Raw genomic sequence first — 6,275 nt, 5'->3', positions numbered from 1 at the left:
GTGGCTGGAGTAACTGTGAAAAGTGTTAAAAAGCTTAATATTTTAAAAAGTATAAATAGTAGTAAAAAAGTTGAAGTCTCATCATTAGCTGAAAGAGCTGAACATTTTTTTCAAAAATTATGATTTTTTTTCAAAAATTATGATTTTTTTTTTCAAAAATGATTTTTTTTTTTTTCAAAAATATTTTTTTTTCCAAAAATGATTTTATTTTTATTTTTTTCAAAAATTATTTTTTTTTTTTCTCAAAAATTATTTTTTTTTTCAAAAATTTTTTTTTTTTTTTTAAATTATTTTTTTTTTCAAAAATATATATTTTTTTTACATGGGGCGGTCATAATGTTTTGGCTGATCATGGGGTGGTCATAATGTTTTGGCTGATCATGGGGTTGTCAGCTTTTGTCACCTCCCACTCTAGTTTTGAACATTTCGCCATTCATTCCTATGGGACCAATTTCGCCGCAAAAACGACATTTCGTGGACCATTCGGCGAAACGTTCCACAAAGTAATAACACACCAATCGGGAACAATCCGCTCGTTTCGGTATATTACTTGTCTCTGTAGTGTAAAAACTGTGGGAGTAGTCTACTAGCATTATCAAGTCTAGCAGATGAAGTCACATGCATTTGGGGTGTCTCAGCATCTTGTGTTTACAACCACTGTTTCCTAGCAACGCTCATGCCCTGTTTATGCTTCCCAAATACTACTTCATCAAAACTGCCCCATCAGAATTACCCCATCAAAACTGCCCCATCATATTCCTCTATTATAAATCAGTACATGGTGTGTCTGTCCCCTCCCCCGGGCTCTGTAATCAGAGCTGAGATGCTCCAGCCTCCTCCCCCCTGTGTATAACAGAAGCTTTGGTAACCATGGCAACAAAACAAACACTAATAGTACACTCTGATTAATGGCTAAAATTTCCTGAAATGACCTCTAAACAAATGGTCGTATTTTAAAAACTATACATCCTACAGCGAAGATCTTTATATTGTGAGAATCACAAGACCCAGACCTAGATTTTGATGCATAGTATGTCTCTGAAATATTAAAATTGAAGGCACGGTCGCAGTTTAGAAATTGCCCTTCAAACTTTACTTAATCTAAAACCGGAATGGTTAACACTCTCTCAATTCAAACTTATGATCCAACTAATAACGGCTGCAAAACAAACAGTGGCCAAGGCATGGAAATCTCCTACATTGGTACTAGCAGAAACAATTCACAGAATGAATAATACAATGTCCCATGCTAAGATGGTAGCCATCGATCAAAATCAAATTCCAAAATTTGAAAAACTTTGGCATCCTTGGATAAAACAACAGTTCCTGTCAAATTTCAATGACTCTGTCCTGTTGCCATGGTAACAGATTAAATGACTTACAGAGACACCCATTCTAAGGCTTCAAAGAGAACTAAAAAGAATAATAAACTGACGAGCGGGACAACCTTGTGGACCATACCTCTACCTTTCAACCCTTTTTCTTCTTTCTCTTTCCTTTTCTCCACCTTACGATTAAAGCTCATTATCAGAACTTATTTGACCTATATACACTCTACTTGTAAACAATATGTATAGTAGGTATAAATCATTTAAATACCTACAAAAGTAACTAAGGAAATGATATATATCTTTAATTTAGGTTTATGTGAACCCAATGTTAAATATTTGAAATTTCATGATATTTACCTATATAAACCCTACTGTAAAACAATGAGCTTACTTTATAGATCCTTGTAAACTTACTTTATGTATATTTATGTATCTTTATAACATTGTATACTCAATAAACTTCTTTTGACAAGAAATTGCCCTTCAAATTTGAAGGGGCTAGAGTGTAGTTTCAATGAATGTCAATGGACAGTGTGAGTTGCAAACAAATGGTCATATTGTGAAAACTATCAGGACTATGGCTTAGCCGTGGACATGTTTAGTGGCAGCAGGGATAGCTGAACGTTTTGATATAAGATTTGTGTAGGTGGGCTTGAAAATGAGGGAGTGGCGGCAGTTTAGAAATCATGTTCTGATTTTCCAGCTTTTGTCATCTCCCACTCTAGTTTCCCCATTCATTCCTATGGGACCAATTTCGCCGCAAAAATGACGATATTTCGTGAACCATTCGGCGAAACGTTCCACAAAGTAATAGCACACCATTCGGGAACAATCCGCACGTTTCGGTATATTACTTGTCTATGTAGTGTAAAAACTGTGGGAGGAGTTAGGGTGGTAAATTTGGCTATAATAATAATAAGAATAATATATATGTGAGATAACAATAAGTGGTCTTGCTATGCAAGAACACTTAATAATAATAATAATAATAATAATAATAATAATAATAAGGGTATCATAGCAAAATAAATAAAGTGATCTAACTTTTACAACCCCCTGGCCTCCTTTGTGGATATTAATAATAATGGTATAAAAAAAATAACTTTCTATTTGGAATATCCTTATTCTTCTAACCAGGTGCCCAGTTTTCCCACCATCAATGGCTCGTTGGTCTAGGGGTATGATTCTCGCTTAGGGTGCGAGAGGTCCCGGGTTCAAATCCCGGACGAGCCCTGTTTTTGCAGCATGTTGATAACATAAAAAATTCTAAAACATAACTCGGCTCATTTGATACTTCTCGAACCCAACAACAAATCACCAATCAGCCCTGACAGTCCTAAATACAAATACAACATAAGCCTGAGCATTCAGTAACACATAGTTGCAGCTAAATGATCGATAAAACAAATTGCACCATCTGGGAGTGAATATACAGCCGATCCCTCCTTCCTCTCTTTATTATATTAAATCAGAATGGTGCATAACACAAATAAAATAACAAAAAACAGGGCTCGTCCGGGATTTGAACCCGGGACCTCTCGCACCCGAAGCGAGAATCATACCCCTAGACCAACGAGCCACTCGCTATGTCTGAGCAGCAGCCTTGGCACTTTAACTCGTCCCCTCCCGAGTCGCTTCAGTTCCTGTCCGAGCTGCCATCTTGCTACTCCCCGCTTAATTTTTCGGCGCTCCACATGCCCCCTGGGAGTCACAACTTCGGAACTGCCCGCTCTCCGGTTCGGCATTGGTGAGAGGCGGAGGGTCCTGACCGTGGAGTGGAAGCTCGGTGGGGGTTTGTTACAGCGCGGAGTCCGCGGGTGTGTGTTTGCCCTGGCACAAGGGAAGGGTGTAGCAAGATGGCGGGTTTCACAATGGATGCGACTGTACGGAAAGGAGGAATCATGGAGGGTGTGTGCGGGGAGGCCGGCCATTATGACGTCATAGCCCTGCTCAGCTCTAGGAAATGTAAACTTACTGATAACACAGAGAGTCTTAAAGAGCCCTGTACTGGGTCCTGTGCTGTGTAGGGCTGATAGAGTTATAACGGAGACACAATTCCTCCCTCATAGGTAGGATGTGAGGATTGTCCCTCCAAATATTTCATTAATGTCACAAAACTAATATGAAAGTTTACAGCAGCCCGTCTCCCCCTTTATTCCAGAGGTATCCAAACTGTGGCCCAGGGGCCGAACATGGCCCCTTGCTTGCCTTTATCCGGTGTCTTGTCAAATACAGTCCCCTATCATATAGTGTCCTCCCTGTACTGCGCAGGCGCAGTACGGAGGACAAACGAGACGCCGAAAGTCTCCGAAGTTTAACAGCTGATCGTCAGCTGTACACGGCGCCTGCGCTGTTATTCTCACCCTATGTCCAGGATCATTCCCTACTATCCAAGTGGACATAGAGTGAGAATATATAGTTGCCGAGCGCAGCGAGGCCGTGCCCGAAGCGTGGCGAGCGAAGCGAGCCCGCGAGGGGCCCTCTTACACAGCCATCGCTAAGAACTGTCGAAGCGCCGTGTACAGCTGATGGTCAGCTGATCAACTTCGGACATTTTCGGCATCTCCTTCTGCTCCGTACTGCGCAAGCGCTGCGCCTGCGCAGTACAGAGCGGACACTATATGGCAGAACACCGGCCCTTGGGACACTATTCTTCCTACTGACACCAATGATGGGGCACTTTTCCCCCCCTGACACCAATGATGGGGCACTATTCCCCCCACTGACACCAATGATGGGGCACTATTCCCCCCACTGACACGACACCAATGATGGGGCACTACTCCCCCCACTGACACCAATGATGGGGCACTATTCCTCCCACTGACACCAATGATGGGGCACTATTCCTCCCACTGACACCAATGATGGAACACTATTCCTCCCACTGACACCAATGATGGGGCACTATTCCTCCCACTGACACCAATGATGGAACACTATTCCTCCCACTGACACCAATGATGGAACACTATTCCTCCCACTGACACCAATGATGGGGCACTTTTCCTTCCACTGACACCAATGATGGGGCACTATTCCTCCCACTGACACCAATGATGGGGCACTATTCCTCCCACTGACACCAATGATGGGGCACTATTCCCCCCCTGACACCAATGATGGGGCACTGTTCCCCCCACTGACACAACACCAATGATGGGGCACTACTCCCTCGCTGACACCAATGATGGGGCACTATTCCCCCGTGACACCAATTATGGGGCACTATTCCCCCCACCGACACAACACCAATGATGGGGCACTATTCCCCCCCTGACACCAATGATGGGGCACTATTCCCCCCACTGACACGACACCAATGATGGGGCACTATCCCCCCCACTGACACCAATGATGGGGCACTATTCCCCCCACTGACACGACACCAATGATGGGGCACTATTCCCCCCACTGACACCAATGATGGGGCACTATTCCTCCCACTGACACCAATGATGGGGCATTATTCCCCCCCTGACACCAATGATGGAGCACTATTCCCCCCACTGACACCAATGATAGGGCACTATTCCTCCCACTGACACCAATGATAGGGCACTATTCCCCCACTGACACCAATGATGGGGCACTATTCCTCCCAGTGACACCAATGATGGGGCACTATTCCTTCCACTGACACCAATGATGGGGCACTATTCCTCCCACTGATATCAATGATGGGGCACTATTCCGTCCACTGACACCAACAATGGGGCACTATTCCTTTCACTGACACCAATGATGGGGCACTATTCCTTCCACTGACACCAACAATGGGGCACTATTCCTCCCACTGACACCAATGATGGGGCACCATCTCTACTACTGAAACCAAAGATGGGGCACTATTCCTTTTACTGACACCAACAATGGGGTACTATTCCTCCCACTGACACCAATGATGGGGCACCATCTCTACCACTGAAACCAAAGATGGGGCACTATTCCTCACACTGACACCAATGATGGGGCACTATTCCTCCCACTGACACCAATGATGGGGCACTAATAATTCCCCTAATACCAAAGAGGGGACATTGTTTACTCCCACTGATGCTGTGACATTTTCTGCTCCCACTGGCCATAGTCTGCCCCCCACCCCCTAAAACCTGAAGCACGGTGCCCTTTGTTTAGAAAGTTTGGAAACCCTGAGTTTATAGTATTGGGTGGGAAACCCAATTGGGCCGGAGCTCTTTACATGTTTCTTTTAGGTAAAGTGGACCTTATAGTAGAAGCGTATCAATAGGAAACATCTTTTTATTTAGTTGTGGATAGAGTCGGGAAGGGGTAGACCCTCTGTGAAGTGTTTATTGCTGTCTGTGTCCCCATTGGGGAACATTAGAACAGAGGCAGCCGTAAGATTGTATTTGTGCTCCCACGCAGTCTGCCCACTGGACACTTTTAGTTTACAAGTAAAAAAATCTGTATTTTTTGCTAGAAAATGACTTAGTGATTTCCTATAATCGTCAGCTCCATCTAGTGACCAAAATGCAGTATTTGTCTTTGAGCGGCCTTGATCCTCTTCTTTTTGAGTCCCGCCCCGGCAGTCCTGGCTCCTCCCCCTGCTGAGTGCCACCAATAGCAAGCCTCTTGCTATGGAGGCACTCGAGCAGCCTATCTCCCGAGCCGTGCTCCTGTGAATAGACATTGTCCATTCACACACAGAGCGTGGCTTGGCCCCACCTCCGCTCTCTCCTTATTGGCTCTTTAGCTGTGATTGACAGCTGCAGGAGCCAATATCTCCTCGTGCTGTGTTAGCCAATGAGGAGAGAGAGAGAGACCCAGGAGAGATGCTACTTTCATGCACATTGCTGGATTGAGATGGGGCTCAGGTAAGTATGAGGGGGAGCTGCACCCAGATGGTTTTTTTACCTTCCTACATAGAATGCATTAAAATAAAAAAAAAGACAAAATAAGAGGGGGGAAGCGTTACACACCCCA

The 6,275-nt window shown here is 44.3% G+C and overlaps 2 non-coding genes across 2 annotated transcripts; one reads left to right on the top strand and one right to left on the bottom strand.

Moving 5' to 3' along the window:
- Positions 1-2,492: 2,492 nt before the first annotated feature.
- On the top strand, positions 2,493-2,564 carry TRNAP-AGG (transfer RNA proline (anticodon AGG)). Its single transcript has one exon. It is a non-coding gene; the product is annotated as a tRNA-Pro (tRNA).
- A 274-nt stretch (positions 2,565-2,838) lies between these two features.
- TRNAP-CGG (transfer RNA proline (anticodon CGG)) lies at positions 2,839-2,910 on the bottom strand. Its single transcript has one exon. It is a non-coding gene; the product is annotated as a tRNA-Pro (tRNA).
- Positions 2,911-6,275: the final 3,365 nt, after the last annotated feature.

This window comes from Aquarana catesbeiana, linkage group LG02 (assembly GCF_042186555.1).
Source record: "Aquarana catesbeiana isolate 2022-GZ linkage group LG02, ASM4218655v1, whole genome shotgun sequence".
NCBI lineage: Eukaryota > Metazoa > Chordata > Amphibia > Anura > Ranidae > Aquarana > Aquarana catesbeiana.
Note: the sequence above shows the minus strand (reverse complement) of the source record. Positions and strands in the feature narration are given on the sequence as shown.